The sequence below is a fragment of the Passer domesticus genome, chromosome 4 (genome assembly GCF_036417665.1).
Source record: "Passer domesticus isolate bPasDom1 chromosome 4, bPasDom1.hap1, whole genome shotgun sequence".
Classification (NCBI taxonomy): domain Eukaryota; kingdom Metazoa; phylum Chordata; class Aves; order Passeriformes; family Passeridae; genus Passer; species Passer domesticus.
This window is the reverse complement of record NC_087477.1, coordinates 57,779,366-57,806,508: the sequence shown is the minus strand read 5'-3', so window position 1 is coordinate 57,806,508 and position 27,143 is coordinate 57,779,366. Positions and strand designations below refer to the sequence as shown.

General features: G+C 38.5%; 1 protein-coding gene across 1 annotated transcript in view; it reads right to left on the bottom strand.

Moving 5' to 3' along the window:
- The window catches only part of SCFD2 (sec1 family domain containing 2), a 187,369-nt gene that overhangs the window by 80,286 nt on the left and 79,940 nt on the right, over positions 1-27,143 (bottom strand). The window lies entirely within an intron of this gene.

Genomic DNA, 27,143 nt, shown 5'->3' with positions numbered 1-27,143 from the left:
ACACTGAAAGCTGTGCATTGTTTCAGTTCAAAAAGAACCCTAATCTGAGCTTCAAATGAACTTAAATTCTATTACAGATTATTCAGAAAATGCATCTCTTTCATGTAAAAATGCTTTTATGATCTTTAATTCTTGCTCACATAAATGTTATTGAAGTCACTCTTATTAACTTCTACATTCATAAAAATATGTAATAGTTTCTTCTATCTTATAATTTTGAGGGCTGATTTGCACAGTGGTGTCTAAAGTGACCTTGAAAGTAAAAAAAAGCATCAATTCTCTGCAAATTAGCTCCCCTGCTGTCACAGTACATTATGTGCATTGTGTGATTCCCATACACAGCTGTTCACAATTCTAACAGCTACGCTTTAGACGCCGCTTTGCAAAGCCTCTTTATTTCAGTGCCCTTAGAAGTTAAATATGGGAAAAATAAATTTTAAAATACTGTAGATTTGTGGAATTACCAATTAAATGAAAGTTTTAAAGACGTTTGTATTTACAACAGCTATGTTTCCTTACAGAAGTTTAGAGACAGATGTGTAGACAAATCTAGCTACAATCCTAGACAAAAATAGTTTAAGGAAAAAATGCCAAAGACTCATACTTTCTAAATCTTTCAGAGTTGGGGTTCCCAGTTCTCATCACTTGGAATTGCAGAAAGAAGTCACTCCCTTCTCTTACTTCAGCGTGTAACAAGCCCACTTTGTGTGGCACGGGATCGTTGCAGTGGATATGTGGTTCCAGCAGACCTGGCCAGATGATGTTGCACAGTCATGGCACACAATCCAGGCATGTGCACACATGGCTCCCATCTTCCAGTAAAATAAATGTCAGCTATGCAAGAGTCTGCACATGTGCTGTGCAGCCCATCCATGGAGAACCCAGTGTGCTGGGGACGTGCCAGGCCTATTCTGCATGCACAACATAAATGCACTGCATAGTTACTGCTGCACAAATTGTGCTTTGGTGGAAAAGAGAAGAGAGGGGCACCATGGAACAGTGCAACTCCTTCCTATTGCCCCAAATTGTTCTCCATGGCATCCTTGTTGAGTCTTCAATTTTTCAAGTCATTAAAAATGGAGGTCCCAATTACACAGATCTTGGCAGTCAGGCACATTTCAAGCACCCATTCTTAAAGGGAGGCTGAGCCACACCATCCACCCAGAAGCCAGACACATGAAGATGGAAGATGATAGAGCATACTTGGCAGACTTTGCAGCTCTTCTACAGACTAATTTATTCGGTTCATCTCACTTTACAACCACTCTGAACATCTTTTGCATTATAATAGCTTTTAGCTATTGCTCAAGTACTATCAGTCACTGTTTGAATCTATATATTCCTGCCATGTAATGATGTTGTAAAGCCAAGAAAGACTTACTTTGCCTTTTTGTTTGAAAGCAAGACATACTACTATTAGAGAATGTGCCCATATTAAAGTGGATCCTGTCCTGACCATCTTAAAAATGTAAAGATTTTTACTGCATTTGTAATGAAGACTTATAAAATATAAGACCTTTGTTAGCTAGAAAGAAGAGGAGCCCCTTCTCATCTTCATTCAAGATGGCTTCTTAAAAGGAGTCTTTGACAGTAATTTTTGGTAGGCATCAAATAATAAAAGCTTTGAATTGTCCAAATCCATTATTTTAATACAATTAGAAACAGCTGAGGGGAGAAGAATGGAGCAGGACAGGGAAATCTGCTCATCACCTGAGTGTTTCAAATGAGCTGAGAGTACCTGCCTTTTTCCTTCAGGAAAGAGAGGTGGATATTCTGCAAAGCTGGAAGCACTGCTACTCAGTTTAAACTAAAAATGAGTAAATTTAGATTGGCTGTAAGGAAGACTTTTTTTTATTGTGAAAGTAGTGAGATACTGGAGAAGTGTCCAAAGAAGTTGTGGACTATCCATTACTGGAAGTGTTCAACATCAGTTTAAACACGGCTTAGTGCAACTTGAGATAGTGAAAGATTTCTAGATGCATGAGATGGTCTTTGAAGGTCATAATTCCATGATTCTATGATTCTGTTTGATTCTGTTTGATTCTTCTCCTCTGATTGTAATGTCACACAAACAACTTCACTAAGGCACTCCACTTGGACAGAGTGACAAGCTGAGGAGTGTATAAACACATTTCCTGGAGGGGAAAAACTTCAGCATAAATATAATTGCAGCTACCTGGGCAGCAATCATTTACTGTAAATAGAAATGTATTAAAGCCGACTCTATGTCAAAAAGTGCGTGTAGAAGACTTCTCTGGTACCTAAGAGTGAGCTACTTATAGTTAAAGCAAAATTCCCCAGGAATACCGATATGTATCTATTAACTTTAAACAGAAAGCTTTGATAAGTGAAAATGGGAGATGAGAGGATGATCTACTTTGTAGGAAACAAAGTTAATCTATCTGTCTGTATTTTAAGTAATATTCTGTAACATTTCCCTAAAAGCTCAGAACGAACAGAGTGTTTCTATGTATCATAAGGGCATACCCAGATGAGAATGTCTGCATTTCATTTTTTTTCCCCAGTATCATCTGACAAACATATTTGCTATCATATAGACATTTCCATGTTGCAGTCCTACTTTTTACTTTTTCTCCACCTTTGGGGAAAATATAGTGAAGTTCAATGCTTTTCATGTTAAGCATGGATCTGTGCAGTGCAGCGACCAAATGGAGACCCCTCTGTCTTTTAGAGCTGCTTGGTCTTTGAGCCACATTCCAAGCTGAGCTTGTTCACTGTTAGTTACTTGACAAAATCTCATCTGCACACCCATGAAGCAGCACAGTGACATGACTGCAGGAGGAGGAACCCAAACAATATCCTGCCCAGCTACTTCTATGCCCATCACAGGAGATGTTTCAGTGCACCAACAACCCATCTGCACAAGCCCAGAGGAGCACTGTGCCACAATGGCAGGTGGGCAACCTGAATGGAGGACTCAGAGGAGGGGATTTATCCATACATACACTGTGTGTGCATGTAGCCTCTGGGAATACATCTTCAGCCTTGCTACTGGTTGAACCTGAGGACATGGAACTGCAGCAGCCCTACATCTCATGAGCTGCCAGATCCAAAAAAACATATTTTTCGCCCTACAAGTATGGCAATATATTTTCATTTTTCTACTAGTAAATGCAATTTCAGAACAGAAAAAAATTGAAGTACTTTAAAATGCTTGAAAGAGACAGCAAGAGAGATATTATAGCTAATAAACTCCTACATACTTTGTGTTTACCTTTCTGATACCTTATTACTGACAAAAAAAAAGACCGAAAATGTATTTTTTTGACAATTATCAATTCCTTGTTATTAATTTCTTATTTTGTGGGCCACCCTATTATACAGTCCTACTTATTTACTAAGCTCTGATTGGAGAACAGGATGTTAGAGGGAAATTTCTGTGTTCTCGGATCTACATACAAGTGTGCTACTCCACAGTTAGATAGTTGTTACTGGTTTCCTACATTATTTATGATTAGTTTTATGCAGTGTACACCACTGTTTGCTTGGGTTTTGGTTCCCTAGCATATTTATAGAGCACAGAGCATCCACCTCCTCCCTTTGCTTTTGCAATGCTATGCTACTCAAACCAGCTACACCCCCATGTAAGATACTCCTGCTTTGCTCCCTATTCTTAATCATTCTCCATTCTGTAAAATGCACATTTCTCTTTAGCATCCAAAAACTCCTTCCTTAACATGCAACAAGCTCTCTTCTTTTTCCAGCCGCAGCAATTTCTCATGCATGTGAGCAAAGGGGAACTGGAGTTAATTTCAGAGCCCAAATTCAGCATCATTAATGCCCTGTCTGCCTGGCTGTAATTTGCTGCCTGACACACACAAAGAACATGCAATGAACACGAAGCTCTAGTTTCGGATCACCTGTCTGTGATCCCTCGGCAATATACCACAGTCCTCTTTCCAGACAACATATCTCATTCGTAGTCTCAACATCTATTTTGACCTATGAAATTCTGCCCAGTTTCTTTGGCATTGTCCACTTCCTTTCGGCATGACAGCCCACCTTCCCCGGTACAACACCACCTGACAACACCAGCAACCTGCATGCATGCATCTCCAACATGCTAAAGCCATTTAAGGGACCCTACAACTGTCCTGAGTGCACCACCATTGAAGAGCTTTGCTAGTTACCTCCCTGGATCCCAATCACTTCCTTCTCAGCATGACCCACTGTTGTCTCCACATCCAACTGTACTTTGTTAAAAAAAAAATAAGATTTGAAATATGCACAAGTACACAGCTATTGAGGACACAGAGTCCTTGCAAATGACTCTCTAAATGATACCTGTTTTCTGAGATCTTTCTCAGGCCTCTTTCTCAGGCACTGGGAACTGATGCTCCATTTCACTGACTGCTTTGTTGTAGAACAGAAACTGCACATAAATAAGTCAGTTCTAAACAGACATTGCTTTGAAGAGACTCTTCTCAAAACTGATCTAGCTGGCAGATACTGAAAGAATTACTACTTTGGCCATACCAAATGCACCCTAAAAACTAAACAGAAATATACACTTCTGGAAAGTGGTATAAACTACCAGATTGTTATCAGGGAGGAAGAAAGTTATCTGGAAGTGTCATTTATACTGACTCGAGAATGGTTATCAGGAATAAACAACGCAAGATCTGTAGCAGAACAAGCGCATCCTGTTCAGAAAAGCTATGTAAGGAAGATTCTGTGCCCCAGCCACAGAGGCTATATTATCAGGTCTTTACAGCACACTTGAAATAGAGCCCTGTGTAGCTCTGTTTTGAAAGCCCCTGAAAACCTATTGAAATGAAGGATAGGGGGAACTGAAGAGGCATCTTAATTAAACAGATTTGAAAAAATATCCTCCTTTCTTCCAATCATTCATGGACAAAGCAACCAGGCATTCCTACTTCAGCAAGAGTAAAATAGTCAGGAGTTTTATTTCAGCTGTGACCCTGGGAACTTGGCCCTTTCATCTTGGTGTGGCAGAAATATTTTGAATATGCTCTTGTCTTGTAAAACCAAAAAAGAAAAAAATAATATTAAAAAAGTCTCTTCAAACACCTTCCAACATGGAGAATATATGGATATTTATGTTCAGTAGTAACTGGAACCTGGAGTTTTCACCAGTTTGGCACATCAAGCCTTTTGCCTCCTACTTTGCTCCTCACCTTTTTGAACACATTCAAAGCAGCAACCCAGCTACCAGACACTGCATAACCTCATCACACAGCTGTCCGGAGAAAAGTTTTCCCCCTCACCAGATGAGTTTTACATTGGTCCCTAGGAGACATATTCATAAACACAAGTCTATAGAAAAAATAACTCTGATGTAAAATTCTTAGAGAAATATTGGTGCACTTGAACTTTTTATGTCAAAAAAGTTGCAACACCTTAAATCCTGAATGAGTGCTCCAGTCAGGAGTTTTGTAAATATTGTTTAGGTGACCTGTGACATGAAGCAGATCAGAGGATTACTGGGAGAGGAGTATCCTTTGAAGTGTTCTGCTGTGAAATATGGCATTTTGATTTTTATTTCTACCACATCATTACTGCTAATAGAATATATTTCAGCTATTTTTTATATATATAATTCTGGTATTTGAGGGCTTTTTTTTTTCTAATGAAATGGTGCTAACTTTAAAACCATGACATCTAACAGTCTGAAATATCAGCATGTGACTGTTTGCATCCTGCAAACTTTGCTCAGGGAAGAGCACAAAAATGGAAATAAGCACTAGATCCTGCCTCATCTCTTCCAGCCATGAGTAGACTTTACAGGGCACATACATTCATGGAAGTGCATGAAGGTGCATATGTGCACCACATAACTGAATGTGTCTCCTGGGTTCACACTAGAAAATTAACACAAGAGCTGTATTTGAAACATCTCCACTGATAGCCTCTAAATATAATTTTAATTTCAGCACCTCCATATTACAGGCAAATAAGAACTCTGAACAAAATTCTTAATACAAAAACTCATGGTTTAGAGTTTTTGGTTTTTCTCCTTTTTCAACTTTCCCAGATAATATCTGTTCCTTGTACACTCTTCCATCTATTCACTTCCCATTGCTTCATTTTGTTTCTTACCTTGTCTATTAATTTATAGAACTGAACATAATAAAGAGAAGAATGACTTCATTTGTAAGTCTCATTCTCAACATATGCAAAATAAAACCCTCAAAAATACTACTAATATATGAATTTATTTGACAACTACTGTCCAGGGCTAAAATACAGCTTATCTCCTACTTGCAAAAGACCTAATCAGATGTCATTTGTACAGGGTACAAGCCAGAGAGAGAGTTACATACTCTTCTTGCATTTGAGTATGGTGAATTTCTGCAACTTGTTTTCTAAATGCATAAGATTATCACAATATTTCCACATTTCAAGCACAACTAAGTGAAGAAGACTATGCACTGAATAGCTCCTTTCTCCTCCCACCATGATGTGAGGGAGGCCCATCAGCACATTGCTGATGATTGATGTTTCTGATGGCTACTGTCCTATCAGGAGAAGCAGGAATTTATCTGCAGTGCCATTAAAAACTGGGATGAATTCCTGCATGGGTCATTGCTACCTCCTGCAGCCCCTGGCCCCGAGCACTGTCCTCCCTGTATCCCAGAAGTTTCCTGCCTGTGTTTAGAGGTCTCAACAGCCATCTCCTGCTTTTATACTGCTCTCTTCAGCACTTCACTCTTTGTACCAGTAGGAAAGTAAGGTTCATAAATATCCCCACTTTCCTAAATTAGGTATGCTGTTAGCCACACCAGTTTCTTTGATAAAGTAATTGTTTTCAATAAGTTACAAGTGAATGTAACTCAGCTGCTTCCTGAAATTCTTCCAGAAACCCTCCAGTCCTAGCGACTTAGGGAAATTATGCTTCCCTCCCTGGCTTATCTTTTTTTCTTTTTACATAAATACCTGTCTCTGCTGGCAGTTATCTGCCTGCATCACCTGCACTGACATGATCATATAGAAAACCTGTACTAATTTCAGAGACAAGAGGATAAATAAAAAACAGATACTAAAAATTGCTTCGATCAACAGTTTCATTGAAGTTTTTTTTGCTTATTAAGATTCCATTTTTTTAAAGGGCTATACTTACATAATAACCCCCATTACTGTCCATTTGCTGCTGAATTCTCAAAGAACATCAAAGTACTAAACTGGCAGAAATCACTGGCTGAATCCTAGGGATCCACGTTTTTTGAAGTATTCATCTCTTGGCAGCTGCAGCTTCTTCTGCAGGTGCAGGGAGAACATTTTATTTAAGTCACTTTATTCATGTAGCTCAATTCAAAGGCTAGTTCACTTGAAGCTGAGAAAATCCTTGCTTGTTAGATACAGAGAACTAATTTCCAATTTACGGATAAAAACCAGATAGCAACGGATGAGGTCTAGCCCAGTGAAGCTTTTAGGACAGTATGATCTGTCAGTTCTACTATTGACTAGAAAAACTTGCATTTAAATTTATCCAAATGCCTTTGAACTCAGTTTCTAAAAGCCTTCAGCACATTTAAAGAAGCTTTATATAACTGATTAAAACCAAAAGACTGTTTGCAGTTTTAAAATTTAATATCACATTTCATCTGGGCAGAGATTGATACAATTCATGGGGAAAAAATAATCTATCCAAAAAGTGCAAACAGAGACTAAGGTATGTAGTCTCTTAAATAAATGTGGCTGTATCAGACATAATTTTCTGGGGAACAAAGGAAGACTAACTATTTTGTTGAAGCATTACTCCCTTGTGGAGCAGCATAACAAACAGCTATTTAGAAAGAATAAAGTATAAAAAAGTACTGCAAGGACTTTAGCAAGCACATTGCCAGCACTGTGGTACTATTTTATAGCACTCCATATCCTTGAAGTGATGTTTCTGAGGGGGGATATAAACATGCCATACTGAGGCACTATAAAATTCCAAGACAACTAGAATACTTGCCCCAAGGAACCATTGCTAACTGGTTCTCCTCTTGCTGTATTTACTGGAGGTATGTGTTAAAAATGCAGTACTTTATAGAATCATGGAATAGTTCAGGCTGGAATGGACCTTAAAGATCATCTAGTTCCACCCCCTTGCCATGGGCAGGGACACTTACTAGACAAGGTTTCTCAGAGTTCCATCCAAACCAGCCTTGAGCACATCCAAGGTGGGGTATCCACAACTTCTCTGGGCAACCTGTTCCTTATAATTTCTCTAGTATCTAATCTAAATCAATCCTCTTCCAGTTTAAACCCATTCCTCCTCATTAAATCACTACATTCCCTTCTAAAATGTCCCTTGCCAGCTGTCTTGTAGTACTAGAAGGCTGCTATTGGACCTCTCCAAAGCCTCCTCTTCTCCAGGCTGAACAGCCCTTGTTGTTGAAAGGCAAAATGCAATTTGTGTCTAGACCTCTGTGTTCCACAAAGCATAAAACAGGACCTTCAGCAGCACAAGATATCTCCCGGAGACAATGCACAGGGGGCCAGGGGAGCTCCTCTCCATGTGACTTCCCGCCAGGAAGAGGAGAGAATGATGTAAGGGAGGTAGATTAGATTAAAACGAGTAGAGGAGAGTATATAAAGATATAATCAATGCCCTAGAGAAAAATGCTGTGGGGATGGGGAGGAAACAGGGAAGTGGGGATTAACAAATATCCAACAACATAACTGATAGGATGCATTTCTGCTATTATGAAGAGATAAAAGCTGCAGGACAATGATAGCACCAGCTACACGCTGAAGGGCACCAGAGGGACTGACACAACTTCTGTCTCCAAGAGGAGTGCCTGCTATTTTATTTCACCAACAATTCAACAACCAGGGTAAAGACTGAACAGAAAGAGCAGGAGGATGCTGTGGTGAAAGCTATGGAATTCATGAATTTGGCTGATTAAGTGCTAATCATGTGGAACAGAGTTCATGAAACAAATGGTTGTCTAGGCTGTTCAGCAGGCAGGATGACAGCAAGAGTCCTCAACCCATCCAGCACCCTCTGGCACTGCAAATCGACTCCCTCAGCCATGCTGGTACAAGCTGATAGACAAGCTGCACTGTGATCCAGAGCAGGGAATTAATCCAAGTTAAAATCAACAACAACCTGTAAAAAAATGCTGCAAACTGCTATAAGTCCCTGCTTTTTTATAAGGTTGCAGTTTTTCATTACTTGTCCTTAGACTAATGGCCAGTAAACCATGTCCTTTCTGTAGAATTGTCCTGCATAAGGAAATACCTTTTTTTTGGCAGGTATTTAAGAAAACTGAGTAAGCATTTTTCATTATTATTATTTTAATATTTATAATAATTAATAAATAATTATAGTTATTTCATTGTGACCTTTTGCTTCTTCTATGCTGGCTTTTATAAAAAATGGCAGTTGCCCATGGTGTAGCATTTGCGTGGATAAACTGAGCAACCTTATCTGAACCAAACACCACTTGTGCTCATTAATAAGAACACATGCTATGAAGCTTCATGCACAATTTGAGGTATAGTGAAAAAAAATCTGCTTCTTCTATTCTAAACTGTGTAAACACTTGTGTTCAAGACTATCTTTAGAAAAAAATCTACTGTTTCTTATGAAGTGCAGGACATGCCAAAATCACACAAGAAAATGAGCCATCTAGTTCCATTTCCCCTTGGTAGAGAGAACACAGAAGCAAGACACTGCTTGTAAGGAATGCAAATTGATTGTGTGAAGGAAGTTGTGAAACGAGCTAGTGGATAAGGCTGTGTTTGGAGGCACATTTTCTTCTTCCCATCTATTCCCATGCAAAAATCCAGATAACAATGACTTGTAGGGCAGCAGCACTCCCTTCTCACTTTTGTGCTAATAAGTACCTTCCTCTTTGATAAACAGGGTTTAGGAACAGAGCCAGCATTCGCGGTGTGCACCTCACTTGCCCTGCCCTCCATCCAACCCAGACAAGGTGAGAGAAAGCATGGACTCCAGGGCTCTGCTTCTTCTTTAAATAAATCTGAACTTCAAAGCATGGACTCCAGGGCTCTGCTTCTTCTTTAAATAAATCTGAACATCTGCCCTCAGTGATGCATGGTGCCCTCCCAAGGGCCTTGTGGCTTTATGCTAAGTGTCCAGAAACCTCAGCTGAGATCCCCACTGGGTCCATCTGCAAAATAATCAGAGAAAAATTTCTACCTGAGCTGGGACTGCAAGGGAGCACTTTGCCCAGGGTGACTAAAAATTGTACTGAAGTGCCTACTGAAGTGATAATCTTTTCAAAGTAGCTGGTGAAATGTGTTCAAGGAAGCTACTCCATCAGCTGGACCATACAGCAACCTCAAGAAATCACATGGACTTGACACTCAGGGGTGAGGAACACCAATATAGCCAGCCCTCACTCCTGGGCCAGTAGAGACAAACATCTTTGGGGATTCTGCCACCATCAATAAATAACCTCTGGCACTTAATATGAACAATTAACCACTAACAATACCAAGGCACCTCTGCTACTGAGCTGTATAAAGTGTAAGTGAAAGCCTTTGCCCAAAGAGCCCCTTAGCAGCCCTTTCCTCAGCCACTGCTGCACCTTATATACAGTATTTGACGCCTGCTGGAAAAAATGTACCCAACAGAGGCAGGAGCACTGACCACAGGAATAAGCCAGCATAATTATTTCCACCCTTCAACAGTAGCTCTGTTTTACTAACCCAGACACAAACACAGAGGCTGATACATCATACAATGTGATGTATAAATATTGTCTATACTGTCAAGGGAATAATTTAGCATGGAACAAAACTGGAAAGCACACAACATTTTAGCATAATGATATCAATTTCTTTCAATTTCCTTTTTGTACCTCCAAAAAAAAGAGCAAAGCAATTAAAAAAATAAAATAAATGAAATTATTTATTTTTAATAAACTAAAATAAAATTAAATATTTTCATACTATTGTCACATTTCAGTACCTTGTGCTTTTTCTTGCTACAAAGATGAAATTCAGCCTCACAAAGAAAAAAAGATGCACTATCATTGAAGTTTCCAGTAAGGTTAATACATCTGCTAAACAAAAGCAAGTAAAAGGGTTTGCATTTTCAGAGCCAGGACTGAAGGAATTTTTGTCAGCTCTCAATTCAGACTTCGTATTCAGATTTTGTATTTTTGTCAACTCTCAATTCAGACTGCAATTTGCTATCTAGCAATGTTTTTCCCTTCTATGACTATTCCTCCTGTGCCATTTAGTAAGGATCTGAACAGAATTTAGTCTCATTTAATGCAGAAAATATTCTGCTTCTCTAAGCTTTTTCAAAGAGAATGATCAAGATGCTTGCCTTAAAATTAACCTCCAAAATCAGGTGTGATTTTTTTTTCTATTGCACACTTCTTTATTTTGAATCCATTGGTTGTCTAGGATATTTTTAATTTTAGGGTATTTTTCTTCCCTTTCTTTTATTTATAAAGCTATTTTTAAGCCCACAGGATTACTCAGTTATAATGTAATGACATGAAAAGACCTTTTGATTTTTCTTCATTTCATGTTTTCCTCTGAACACTAACAGAATAATGTTGCATTCTATCGTCTTTCTTTTTTTCCTCCTTATTCTGAACCAGTACAATACAGTACAATTTACCCGAATTCCTAATTTTTAGGTTACTGAACTTTCTAATCCAAGTATGTTTTCATGGTTCCTGTTATAGGGCTTCTTAATTGCTACTATCATCTTCATCACATCTTTCCAAACATCTGCATTATACATATTATTGTCCTATCATGATCAAAAGACTTTCAAAACAAAGATCAAAATGTTTCTTTTATTTCATAAATGAGCCAGTGTTTGCTTTGTGATAAAACACTCATGCCCCAAAATCTTACACAGTGTTTTACTGCCTACCCCAATCTCTCATCACTCACACTGGTGTGGGCACAGGGTGGAAATGCCAAGATGTTTTCACCAGGGTTAGGTGAAAGGTAACTCTCATGTAACAAACAGCTCAGCTTTTCTTGTGGGGTGTTTATCTCTGTTTTTCTTGAGGGGATGACTGGAGATAGAATCAGTACTTCAGGCTATCATTGGTTTGTTCCACACCAGTTTTTATACTGTAATCTCTTCTGGTTTGGCGAGCAAACACAACAGTTTATTAAGGGCATGACCTAGAGCATGCTGATGTAAGTGAAGAATTCATATTGACTTCAATGATCTTTGGGCTGATGCCTAAGTAAACTCAAAGACTAAGCACTATTTAGTTAAAAATAGCAATGCTCTTGAGACTTTCTAATGCTTTCAGGGGTGAGAACCATTCAAATCAAAAGATAAATTTTCAGCTCAGTGTTAAGGACCCTGTGGACAGCTGCCATTAGTAACTACACATGCTCTTCTATAAACTCTTAATTTGCACAACCTGCATAGCAGACACTTGACTGCATGCAAAACCAATGGGAAATCAGATTTGCCATAGATTTAAACACCACCACCAAGAGCTTGCACAATTTCCCTAAATTGCTTACAAACTGCTCTTCTGGCAATGGTATGCCTTGCAAAGATTGTGAAGTCCATCTAATCACTTTATATTAGAAAGTTGTTGCAAGACAAGAATAAAAAAAGAGGAATTAAAATTAAATTCCACTAAAATTAAGAGGAATGTGGAGTTAATTCACCTATATTAAGTTAAAAGGAGATAGAAAATCTTATTAAGGGATGTGTTTGGAAAGTCCCAGTCCTAAAAAAAATCCAAAAACATTTTCATATTTGCTTTCCACTTATTTAAATGGTTTTCTACATAAAGAAAAACTTACCTGTCATACCAGAGATGCCTGCATCTCATATGAAACAAAAGCATAATTTCTCCACTTCCCAAACTCTTTCACTATGAAATCTTTTCAAATTAAATAAAAATCCATCAAAAAATCAAGAAGAAACTCATGCAAATTTTTTGGTGAATCAAATATAGAAATAGATTAACATATACATCCCTGACAACAGCAACTCATTTGTTGGTGCTATATGTCAATTAAAATAAATTAGTATTATTAGCTCATTTACATATTTTGGTTGTTTTAAATTTGTTTTAAAATTTTTGTTATTTTTTAGTTTATATCAGTTACTCATGCTCTATGCCTAAATTCAATTTAAAATGAAAAGGCACATTTTTAATGTTAGGGAGATAAGATAAAAATAATTTATTAAATAGTAGTTTAGAAAAATAAAAAATATACTCAGTTAAAGCTGAGACTATTCTGCAGATGTGTTTATTTTGGCTACATCCTGATATAGTGAGTCTAAGAGAGAGACAGTCAGGCAGTGTCTCTAAATGGACTAGCTCCCAAAGCAGGGTTTTCCTATGACTTGGCCTTATAGCAGAAGCTGGTACCAAACTATACCCACCAAGGCATGAGTGTGGAATCAGTCTACCCAAAATAAAGCTGAGAGCTGCTAAACTGGCAGACAGATTTTCCTCAGAACAACTGAAATGCAGCATATATCTTTTAAACCCAACAAAGTAGTAGGAATAGAATGAAAATCTAGGCTAACTATGCACAAGGAGAATTCGTTCATGGCAATTCCTTGGTCCAATTTCACATTGCTATTTTTTTCAGCACCTTCTTACAATAGCTCTGAAGCCATTTTATGCAGTGGATACTGGGATCAAATTCAGCCTAGTGCGACCAGTTTTCCTTCAGTTTAACCCTTATGAGGTCCTTACAACATAAATGGTGCTTATGGGGTGTATGGTCTGTGACACCTATTTGTTGCTAAGGGTTGATACAGGACAAGGTTCCTTAGAAGGTGCAAGCAACCTTCTCCTCAAAAGTCTGCCCCTAAAAGAAAAGGCAGACTAATAACTTGCAGGCTTCAAAAATAGATCAGGCTTACCATTAAAGAAACAGTTATTAATTTCAATAGACCATTGTCAAAACAGTCAAAAGACCATGTAGAAACCAAAATCACCACTAGAATAAATCCTGCAACTGCCGTAAAAAAGACAAATAAACATATTTTATGCCACTATTTACTATCCACAAAGAAATCCCTACATTAAGAAAGGGAAGTTAAAAAAGCAGGGGGGATGGGGGGAGGGAGGGGGGTATTTCTCTGAGATTAACTCTGCGTCAGCTCTGGGGCCTTGAAAGACTGCCAGCTGTCCGGGTGTACATATTTTACCACTGAAGTATGCTTTTGTTTCAGAGCGGCTGAGACCCCCAAAATGATGTAATCCCCAGCGGAAGACTGACAAGCTTTGAGATATTCCAAAACACAGATGACAGACGAAATAGCAAGTAATCAGTGCAACTATATTGAACATTATCTTGTGAGAATCCAACAACACAAACCTAATGCACCAGATAACAGTGTTGCTTTGAGCAAACCTGGAGTAGGACATCACAAAGATTTCTGCAAAGAAGAAATAATTCAAGAAGGACAATTATCTACATGGGTGGAGGGGAACATATGCCTTTCATAATTAGGGGCCTGATTATACTGTAGCCGAAAGGGATTTTTTACATTTTAAATTTGATTACATTTCAGAATGAAGCACACTAATTGGTATTTCTGCAGTCTGCTTGAAGAGAACTTCATCTATTTAGGGAGGGGGAAAAATAACAAAAACCAGTGACCTTCATACCATCTATGTTTAATATCTAGTTCTTTTGCCTGAAGTATTCATGGTTTCCCTTCAATTGCTGAAGCTATCTCTGGGAATAAGTGCTTTATGAGTCATTGCAGTTTATCTCCAGAAAACCAGGAAAGAGATACTAGCAAAATATACTAGAATCAAATAGATATTAAATCCAACAATCACAACTGCTACAAGGAAAAACAAATTAAACCAGTTCATCCACCACTATAAATAAGAGACTGGAATAAATTATTTGCACAGGCAGCTCCCAAGGACCACTGAGAGTTAATTAAGGAAGGGATATATGCGTTGAAAATGGCAGAAAGCCCCACTCACTAAAAAACCAAAGGCATGATGCACTTCCAGTTCCTGTCCATCTGCCAAAAACACTATTGAGGGAGAAGATGGTAAATTGGCGTGACAAATAAAAGCAAAAGTAACAAAGAATGTCTCATAACACTTATAAATGAGTATATATTACCATGTATACATATTCTTCTTTCTCAAATACATGCCAGACAAATGCAAAAGTTCCTTCTCAGTTCTTTGTCTAAGCCAAAGAACTGAGAAGGAACCATCATAAACATAACTTAGGGTCCACGAACTCAAAGTGAAATATCCAGACCTTTGGACAAGGACAGTGTTGGTAAAAGGAGATGAACTTCCAATATAAGATAAACTTCCAAAATAATAGTATTTCTGAAGAAAAAGGGTTTTACAGAATGTAAACAAAAGAAAAAAAAGCCAAAATTAATAATTATGAACAGAAACAAAGCAACATCGAAACTTTGCAACCTGACCTTTGCTGATGAAAGCCCTCAGGAACAGACTGGGCACTCACTGTCACCATCCTGCTGTGGCCCCTGGCAGACAAACCATAAGCCAGACAGGGATGCCTTCTCTGTAAGTACAAAACCAGCTTGGTGAAGAATGGTTCCCACAGCTCTTCCTTAGAAATGGAGGGACAGGTACTTCCTAAAACTTGGTTCAAGACACCTGACTAAACAAGATGAGCCATACTCTCAATAAACTCTTTCTGTGTGCCATAGAAAGGCAGACACACAAATAGACAGACATACAGACAAGGTTCCTGTTTTAAACCTGCCTTGAATAAGGTGATAGGAACAAACCCAATATTCTTCACTTTCATCCCTGGTCAAAACAAGTAAATGTTTTGGGAGCCCAGTGTAGGATGGAGTTAACATAGAGAGTTTTAGAGAGCTATTAAAAAAATAAGCATATCTTTGATTAATTTTCTCCTTTTTTTTCATTTATTTTTTTCCTTTAAAAAAATATTTTCATAAGCAGTTGTGGATGGAACTGTCCTAAGTAGCTTATCCTGGGGAACATGAGTGAGACAATAAGAACATGGCATTTTCACCTGCAGATAGCAACTGGTCATTGAAGTCTCCTGAAAATAAATGCCTGACCTGAAATTAGGAATAACAAAGACTAAGAAGACACTTCACCTACATGAATGAAGCAAAGGTACAAGACAGCCTTCAGGTGGGAGTGCAATGGCAAACTTTAGGAGAAGGTAAACAAAAAAGCAAGTGCAACAACGAGCTAAGGGCTGGATACATGTGGGTGATGGAGAGACAGAGGCAGTAGGCTGGAAATGTAAAAACAGGTGGACAGGGAAGCATATGAGATTGATGGTGGAGGAAAAGAGTTCTGGCATGAAGCCACAGAAGAAGCTAAAAGAATATAGGCAGAAAATCACAAATTTAATTAATTCTTTGTAAACCTCAGGACTATCAAATTACTGTCAAATCCCTGCAAAGCCTAGGTGGTATGTTTACTTGCTGGTAAACGTTTGGTCCATTTGGAAGACAAGGAAAACAACCTGCTATTGCATTGATCACTTCACTAGTTCAAGCAGCAGACAGCTGTGATGTGCAGACAAATTATTTGAACTTGCCAGTAAAATATCATTCTCTGCAGTCAAAATGTTTCAGCTTTTAAGAATTTTGTTTGCTTACTTCAGAAATTCTGTTGAAAGCATCAAAAGAACAACAGTGAGCTTGTGAAGACAAGTGCTCAAATGTTAACAAATGCCAGAACTACAGTTCCACAGCATGAACAACATTAAGATGCAGAAGCAAACAATTAGCCCCTACTATTTCTTCTGCCATCTCTTCTTAGTGCACAGGATTTTCAGGAACATGGGCAGAGTATGGAGAAGATGACAGGAAGTTACAAAAGATGAAGAAACTGAAGAATTTGTTTCACTTCCTCTGACTCCCAGGTCTCACCTGCTGTTAGGCAAGGCGATTGGAGACATGCCTTTTTCCAAATTTTTGTTAGGCTTTTGCACCCACCAGTCTAATAAAGATAACACAAGATATCTCCTTTAAGATAACCCAAGACTGCTTCTCCATTTCTATATATTCTCCAATTGCTCAACATTTTAAGAGAAGAAAGTCAGAATTCTCTCTGGGATCCTGGCATATCTCTGGGGAGCCTTCTGGTACAGACATGCTGATATTCAGTAACAGCCTGGGAAAGAAGATGTCATCTAAGAGGTGCAGCTTGGTGAACTGGCAGCAGCACCTCTCTGTGGTTATAAACAGTCTCCCAAGACTGTTTTATAATTCTAATTTTGCATCTTTCTGTTATTTTTTTAAGCTCTTGGTGGCTACATCAATACACATGGTGTACACAGGTCGGTAGAATAAATATGGGCAGACAGCACCAGCAACAAAAGCCTGAAGGAGATTTGAATCAACAAGGAACACTCACATATCCACACACTCCCCACTTTAACACAAACCCAGGCAAGTCAAATTCCTTATTTGTATTGTTTTTTCCATGGTAAATTTGTCTAATCAGTTGTGACTGGCTGTTGCCATCTCTCATCAGGCAACTACTTCCAGAATGTTTATTTTAATGAATAAAGTGGGAAAGTAAGAGAGAATGAGACATCTGGTATAAAACCAGACTTAATGATGCATTTGGCTTTTTAAAATTGTGTACGACATAAACATCATTCTGTTATTTACACCAAACTCTCAATTAAGAAAGCTTCCTCAATCCAGTTTTACAAACATTACTTTCCTTGCCTGACAAAATGATATCTGTGAAAGGTGAGGGGGTAACAAAATCCTTAGGCTATGATCTCTGAGCTTTCCTGTCTTGACAGACCACAGTCCCAGTGTCTGCAAAAGGGAGCAGAAGGGTCACAGCAAAATGTAACTTGACCTGAACCTTAACCACCAGGGGTGACATTTACTCAACTATAAAATTTAAAACTAAACAAGAACAAATAGGGAAAAAGGACTATAAGAGTGACTTCTCCATGTTGATTTAAAATTCAAGACCATGAAAGATCTGCTTCTTAGTTCTGTCTTACTTGAGCTTGAGTACACATGAAGAGATTTGCGAGAAAGTACTGATTTAATAAGGTAGAGTTTTTGAATTTCTGTAATACAGGACAATATTTGGACATTATTGAAAATGCAAATGGTAGTAGCACTACAACATTTCTAAAGAAGGTATTTAATTGTTATATAGGAAAAAAGTTTCATTAGGCAAGGTCAATGAAAATATTTAATCCTGCTTATCCCCTTAAGTCAGAATTGATCCACAGACAACACCAAAACAGTTTGATCCACCCCTTAAACTTGATCTTAGGACACTTGCAAAGACAAGGAGGAATATATGTTTTCACACGAATTTATACAGAAGCAGAACCTAACACTTAAAATATTGTGTATATGTGAAAGTATGTAAGAAAGTAAATTATCTTGACTAAAATGGGCAGTTGAACAGATGTCTAGAGACAAAATCCATGAGTCTTCAAAATTTTGAGATGAAGAGAGGAAAATCAGGGTATGTTGAGTGAACTGCATGTTTAAACCATAAATCCCAGAGCTATTTATTAAATTCTAGAAATTCTTTTAAATGTGATTTTTCTAGCCCTGGTTCTTCTATTGAGATGGTAAGATGACCAACACAGCAACGATGTTGCAAGATAAAAGATTGTTTGGTTATTGTCCATTGTTCAAAAAGGTTTCTTTGGTTTAACACTGCGGTATTGCAGAACTGTGCAACTCCATTTTATGCGGGGGCTTGACTCCTTCTTGAAATGCTGGATTTCAACATATTGCATTATCATTAAAATGTGTGGAGATTGTTAACATGACATAGGTTGACTGTCCAGAATTCAAAGAACAGCATTCACCTCTGATAAAATCTCATGGTTTCAAAAGAATTGCCACCACCACTGAGCTGAATAAAATAATTAGAAATATCTAAAGATGGCAATTATTCCTCCCTGCCTCTGCAGAGGAAATGCTGTCTGTCCTTGTGCCATCAGATGCAACACACATCGTGCATTTAAAACAGATAGAAAATTCACAAAAATTAGAATAGAATACTTAGAAATTCTTAAGAAAGCAAGTACTCTACTGAACCAAGCAAAATTTTGCAGTCTACAGCAAATATCTTAACATTTGTGTCTATATACAAAAGAAAAACAACCCTAAAACAATCTCACTAGTTTTCTGTCATACGGGTGATGACTAATAAATCTTTCTTTTTGTTTTGACAGTTATTTAATACTTCACAGTTTTTGGTTTCCCAGGCTGGGTGTGCTCTGCGAAACAACAAGAAATGACTTATAATTTTACAACATGACATTAAAACTTGAAGATTTGACAAGGAAATAAATTGTATGAAAAGAAGAAAAAAATTATTTAACCACGCCACATACACACAAAAGTACCTTCTAAAAAGTTGCCTGATTCTGAAGATGCTTCAGTTTTCATTTTATGCTTGAAGCAAAGACATATTTGATATTAAAAGCATCTTCTACATGCTATTGAAATTGCATGCTGAAAAAGAATATAAATCATTAATGAAAATTGCAGGGTATCAGTTTCCTGTTGCAGTTGGCTGTCTGCTAAGTTGGCAGTGAGACAGTGGCCTGCAGAGCTGCAGGCCTATGTCTCATGTTAAAAAAAGAAAAAAAGACTTCATGTTATAAACACATCAATGAAAATTACTATCCAGTTTGGAACCAACTGAGAGCAGGTGTTGAAGACAAAATAAACAGACAACATATGAAAGGTTAAGAAAAAAAAATCCCCAATGTCACTGGCCTTCCATTAGGATTGTCTTCTATCATAGATTTTAATGTACAGCATGAAATCCCAACAAAATAAACCTGCATGTGTAGAAAGCAATCAGATTTTCTCATGTTTAGGACCATAGCTTTTTAACAGTCATATTTAAGTTACACTTGAAATTTTTAAATCTATAAAAAAATATGCCTATGCAAATTTAGATATAAATTAATCCAGAAAACTACTGCAATTTGTCTTTCAAACAATTCACTAGAAACCCTTCTATGTCTCCCAGCTGAAAAATAGGCCAGGAATCCACCCAAGCAAAAGCCTGCGATTGATTTGGCTCAGATGATTTGGCTCACTCATCTTCCAATTGCAGTCCACAGATTTTGAACAGAAATGGGAAAACCCTTTAGAAAGGTCACAGCAGAAAGGTATTGTGGTCTCAGAGAGCTCAGGGATCCTAAGGTGAGCTGATAAAATTTAGGACATGTGCATCAGCTAAAGCAGAGCAGCTCATTTCTTCAGTGCATACCCAATTTCTCCTTGTTTTTGCAGAGATCACAAAAATCCCCATAAATCCTTCTGACTGTTGTGTAAATCAGATAAATATCTTGGGAGATGAGAAGTGACCTTTTTTCACTCAATGGCTCTGTTACCATGAAGCAAAGGATTGAAGTGCAGCAGTGGCACCTCAAGATTAATTAAAGTGCAGGCGGTCCCTAAGCACTCCCCTCAGCTGGCCAGAGAGCAGTTTTGCTCGTGTCTTCCCAGCGCTCCTGGCAGGGTGAATGTCAGATCCACCACCATCTGGGACCGCTGAACCACAAGTGCTACCCCCTGGATCATGTCCAAAACATACTGAGAAAGAGAGATACCAGGAGGTCATTTTACACACAGTCAGACAGGGGTATTTTAGGTGTCTATAAAGTCAGCTGGGGCAACAGGAAAAGACGCTTCCTGAACATCCAACTTTCACTTCAGAATTGGGAAGAAAATTATCTGGATTTTCTCTAGCTGCAGTATTAATGCCTGCATAGTTGCCTGATGTTTGCACAGCCACAATTCACCAGCATTTGCAGCTCCTCTCTCTATCACAGCAGATACGTATAGATAACTCTACTCAGATCACACTCTGTGACATTTCTGGCATTTGTCTTCACTACAGAGCTGCAGGACTTGCAGGAAACAGAACAGAGATTACCCAAACAATGCAGCCTACAATCATGCACATAGACAGACCAACCTGGTGGAAAGAGGTCTTCCCATTTCAAACCAGAGTGCAAAGCTGTTCTACTAACATTAGGCATGAGTATGACTCTTTACATGTTCAAAAATTACAAATTCGATGTGTTAAGGTATTCTCTCACCCTCTGCAACCCTTGTGAAATTTTAACATGAACTATTTATCTTATTTTGATGGTTTGGACTGAGATACAGTTAATTTTCATCACTTTCATATTTGGTATGAGTCTGGTTTTGATTTGTGCTGAAAATAGGGTTGATAACAGATGGATATTTTAGTTACTGATGAGCAGTGCTTACACAGAGTTCAAAGCCTTTTAAGCTCCTCACCTCACCCCAGCAGGAGTCTTGGGGTGCACAAGGAGCTGTGAGGGGGACACAGCAAGGACAGCTGATCCCAACTGACCAAAGGGATATTTCAGACCATATGGAGTCATGCTCAATATCTACAATTGGGGGAAGAAGGAGGAAGGCTGAGACATTTGGAAGGATGGCATTTTTCTTCGCAAGTCATTGTTACAGATGATGAACCCAGCCTTTCTGGGGATGGCTGGCCATGGGAAGTGATGAATGAATCCCTTGGTTTGCTTTGCTTGTGCACACAGCTTTTGCTTTGCCTATTAAACTGTCTTTATGTTAACCCACAAGTTTTCTTCCTTTTAGTTTTCTGATTCTCTTCCCCATCCCACGGGGGAGGAGTGAGTGAGCAGGGGCTGCATGGGGCTGGCAGGGGTTAAACCACAACACTTAGAAACCTTTGTTTTGGTGGGGAGCAGATGCTTATTTACTACATCTACTGGCACCAATTTCCATACACCTGGAATCATGGATCAATTTTTAAACCTCAGTCCTCTACCCAGACACGCAGGAATGCCCCAGAAGGATCCAACATTGCTTACACATGGCTCTTGGTTTTTTGTGCAGATAATGCAAATGCAAAGCTCCTGAAGTGTGAATGGGCAAAATGAAAGGTCTTGAGAAGGCTGGCAGACAGCACAGCTCATTAAGACTTCTCTAAACATTCAAAACAAAGATCTTTTAATTTCTTGAATAATGTAATTGTTGCAAACTCAGAAAGGACAAGATTAAATTTTTCTGTATTTCCCTAAATGACAGCAAGCAATGACTTAGTTGCAGATTTTTTTTATTTTATTTTGGATAAATACAGCCAGTTATAGTTCCCAAGATTAATACCTACACTACACAGAAACACCAGATTAACCCTTTCTCTAATTTGTCTACTTGTTGCCATTAATATGTTTCAATTTTTTTCAAGTCATGACTATATTTTCCCATCAGTTCTGCTGCAAAACTCACAGATTACTTGGAAATAAGCTAGGATGCAAGGAAGGGGGCTAGCATTCCAATGGACTAGTGCAAACTTTATTAACTGTACAGAAAACACTTGTTTTCTGTAAAAGCATGGAAACTTTAAAATCACTCAGAATTCACTCTTGGATTTTATGTTTTAAACAATGGTTTATTTTTCTGAATGAATAAAAAAATCACTACCAGATACCTGAGCTATACCTCTACTGTGAAGCTGGGAAAACTCTCTTCTACACAAAACAAGTGGCACATTTAGTCTAGAAGGGATACAGTATAACTTCAGCCAATCTCATACCTACCTACCCACCCATTATATAGCCAGGTTTGGGAAATTGTTGCTCCAAACCAGCAGTGAAGACCACAACCAAATCAAAGTGTGTATGTCTGTCCTCTGAGAGAACTGGCCATCCCTGTCTAGGAACGCAAACACTTACTGCAAAACCAGTAGTGACTTTAGGATTAAAGATACTTAGGCCACACTGGCATTAGTATGTAACTTCATTAACATGAAACATCTTCCCCAAAAAATCATGTGCTGAGGACGAGCATAACCAGTTGAGAAGTGTCTAATCCAATATGGCAATGCCTACACTCCACAGAATCTCGGAATCACAGAATCACAGAGAGATTTGAGTTGGAAGGGACCCTGTAGTTCCGGCCCCACTGCCATGGGCAAGGAATCCTCCCCGGGCCCATCACCTTTATTCTGTTCTTGCAAATTTAACCCAAATCTATGAGAAAAGAGTAAGAAATACCATCCAACCTCTCCTCCCACAACCAAAGATTCAGATGTAGCTCCAGACAAATAAAAGATAAAAAGACTTATGATTCCCAGTCCCTAGATTTTTACACAGGTCAAAAAGGGTACAGTACAGACTTCAGACAGCTTGTATTTCCTTTATACAAGGCTCTAGACATTAAAGAACTCTGTATTTCCACTTTGGTCTTTACTTAAAGATTTCTCAGTTTGCTTTCCCCCCCGCATTATACAACACGTAGGATTTAGAAAAAGCAAGAGAAAGGTCCAGAAATCCACTTTGTGATTAAAAATTCCAGCAGTTCCTGCCACAAAAGAGGAATTTTATTCCTATTACACCTGTGCTCAGGAGGATGCAACTGATAAGGCCCTACCAGGTGAAAGTTACTGCACATGGGCAGCACAGCCAGCTGCCTGTGCTGGGGCTGGGCTGGGAGTCCTCAGAGCACACCATGGAAGGCAGATCTGCTCTACAAAGCTCCCACAGAGACTTGCAGATGAAAAAGAGAATGGCACAGCTGAAAAAATAGACCTTTATTGCTTTGTGGCTCTATTAGCATTACTTTTGCAGACGTTTGCATTTGCACACAGCTCTACACAGACATTTAGAAAACTAGATGAACAGATAAGATGATAAAATAAATATGCTATTTTGCAGCGGGTTTATTTTCAAACAGCTGCCAAAAAGCCCCACCTCTAAAGCTCCCAAACCTAGCATTCTGGGAAAAGCATCATTTTCCATTATGTTCTGGTCTATTCTTTCTCCCCTCCAATTTGTAACTTTCTGCTGGAATCAGTGATGAAGAACATATGTTTGAGATAAATTACACCCAGGAGAAATCTTGGAACTGTTACATTCAGTTTTATTACCCAAGGTATTAGGATACTCTAGCACCACACTTATTATTTAACAGTTCCATCAAACAAGACACTGCTAATGTACTTCTATATTATCATGCATGCAAAAATTAGTTTTGTATTTCTTAAAATTAAGTGTGTGATTAATGCACTCCATTTTCATTTTGCTTCACAGTTCCAGGATATTTTTTAGTGCTTCAATGAAACAGAGTGTTACATAAATGCAGAATGCTATTGTACAAATATTTGGGAAAACATATGTTCAGGCAATAACAAGGTTGAGTATCCTAACACTCAACAGCCAGGAAATTGGAAGGGCTTGTGCTTCTAACACAATATAAGCTTGTGCAAGTGCTGCATCTTTAAGGTATTCTGCAGAGGGCTGCAACCTGGAGCGCCTTAGGGAAACCTAGCACGCCCAATGGGACAGACAGCCCTGTCTCTGACAATTGCTGTCTTTCCACTGCTGCAAATACTAGTCCAGTTTCACTAGGTAACACCAAATAGCACAAATATCCCCTGTGCACCTGTGGGCTGCCTCTTTTGGGGGAGATTTGCACTAGCTCTGTGAGGCAGTCACAAACTGGAAACTGGAGATTTCCTATAGGCATGGAGTCATGCAAGCATCAATAAGTTTATATTTAACAAGTATAATAGGAATAAAAGATAACTCATATAAACCTGACTAATACTTTGACTGATAATTTGATCTCAAAAGACAAGTCTTCTAAAGCTTTTAAAGGTTTTTGCTTTGTATTTCTCAAGTGACTCTATGGGAACAACAAATAAAACTAAGAAAAATGTATACTTGCTAAGACTGCACAACTTCCATGCTTTGCAGAAAAGAAGAAAGCAGAAGGCTGAGGCAGCAGTTCAGAGCCACAGCTAAGATATGGGTTTAAATTTAAATTTCAGTTTAAATCAACCACAGACCCTTAGTACAGTGTTGGGCCCAAGCTAAAAACATCAGGCACCAGGTGTATCAGGAAGCAGAGCACAAAGTCCCCTCTGTTCAAAGACATGTAATTACTAATACCTCAAAATGTAATTTAATGACTTTCTGCTTCAAATTCCAAAATGAGTCACAAAGCTGAGAGCACCAGTCCACTTCATCAACGGCAAACTGAGAGCCAGAGAAAGTTACTTGCTGAATATCATGAGTCTCACTTTATTAGTACGTCTTCCTCATGTGAAGAATAACTGAAGCTACATTGTTCTAGTTCTCAGTGGTGTTCAGTCCATGCAGTGAATCCAGCCACGGCTCATAGAAAATATTATATAATCATGAAATTGAGGATTGTGCTACAATGCACACAGGAGTCAAATGATGGTTACATGAGAAAATTATTTACTGGCATTTCTCAACTTTGAAGTGCTTGGATTTGCAGCCTACCTATTATTACTTCTGTGTGCCGTTTTTTACAGGCAACAGTAAATTTTGCTATCTCTCGCTATAACCCAAGCTGTCCAATCAAGAATTGCAAGCAGGTTTGAAACTTCACCATGGAGGTAAGGAATGAACCAGCAGGCAGTGTCTCTCAAATCCACCTAATAACTGGCAGAGTTTTCTCTCCTGATGCACCTCATTTGACATTTTTCCTATTACTTACTTTGATAGTAAGGTGAAAAGGCCATGAGCATTTTACTTTGTTCTGACTGTGAATTAATAATTCTAAGTATCATTGAAATTTATTTTAGTCTAGTTAACTTTTGTGGCCCCTTAAGAATAAAAAAAAAAAGGTTTTTTTGTTTCTGACTTAAAAGTAAAATGAGGGCAGAACACTGTAGATCTGGAACATGATCTGTCCAGACTCGTGGCTGTTGCTAATTTGCAGAGCTGTGTTGACTATGTGAAAATATGCCAACCTGCATCTGCTAAAAGGAATAGTCAATCTGTAGTTCATAGATGTTCTGCTGGTAGCAGAATATGTCTTGGCACTATATCTACAACTGTACAAAAAGGAGAAAACATCACTGCTCTCTATTCCCTGACTTTCAACCCTGCTACAAAGAGAGTCCTGCTGTGCCTCTGAAGGAAAGCTTGGTCCTTCAGTTCAGACTTGCTTTGCCTCTCAAGTAGCAAGAAAGCTATGTAAGGTTCAGAGGGCAAGCAAGCTACCTAAGGTTCAGAGGGCTTGTAGAACACGAGCCTGGCAAAATAGAGATCAAAGAGGAGTAGGTCTAAGGCTGGTCAAGTTTTAGGTCTTCCCAATTCCACTGTACTGCAAATACAGCAAATTGCAAATTCAGCTAATTCCACTAGCACTGACAAAGCAAATGGTTGGATAAATAAAGGCTTGAAAATGACCTATGGAGTATTCCCAGAAATTTCATGTGATATTTTGCTGCCAACATGATGTTGATTTCTGGTTATGACAATAGATGTTATTTTCCTTTGCCCTCTCCCATGAATAATTCAAAATATAAGATGTAAAATCAAAAAATGCTGAAGAATCAAAAAAGTATCAAGCAATGAGTATGCAAAAAGTACGCAATACTGTCACCTACTTGTGCAGATTGCACAGACATGTTTGTGCTAAAACACAGATAGAAAAATATAAGGATGTAAAGACTCTGGCTTTGTGTTATGCAATCAATTTCATCACATAATAATGATGGGCTTGGTCTAAAACTATCTGTACTGGGTTTCTTCTCAGCTTCTCTTTGGTACTTGGCTGAAGTTTTAGAGACTTAAATCTTCACATACTTACTTGAAGCACAATGAAGAGAAACTGATAAAACTGTGATTTAAAACTCTTCTTTGATTATTGGAGAAAGGGAAAAATAACGAAAACAGAGATTTAGAAATTATTACATCCCATTCACTAGAAGACCCCACTGAAGTTGTGAGGGAAGCATCATTTGGTGGACAAGATGTGCAGTACACATTGAAAAACAGGAAGGCAAAAGCCTACAAGAAGCCTGGAACACTGCGGGCACTGTGGCCAGTAGTATTTAAATAACACCACAGTGCAAATATGACTGAGTGACCCCACTCCTACCCTAAGTCCTTTAACTATTACAGTATTTTACTCTCAAAACAACTGCAGACCAGTAAGACCACACCTGTATTTTGAATTAGAAGTGTCCATAGGGAATAGTACCAGAATAACCAATAGCAGTATTATTCCACTTCCCTTGAGGCTCCCCACTTAGGCCCATTCTTGGCAAACACTTTCAATTGTAAGCTCCTCACATCTTGATTTATGCTTCCCACCTCTATGATGACCTGGTCTCAATATTACTAAATACTGAGAAAACTGATAGCAGAAAGTGAGATCCCCTCTGCCATGCTAGGCCACCCCTGAGCCACAGCTCACTAAT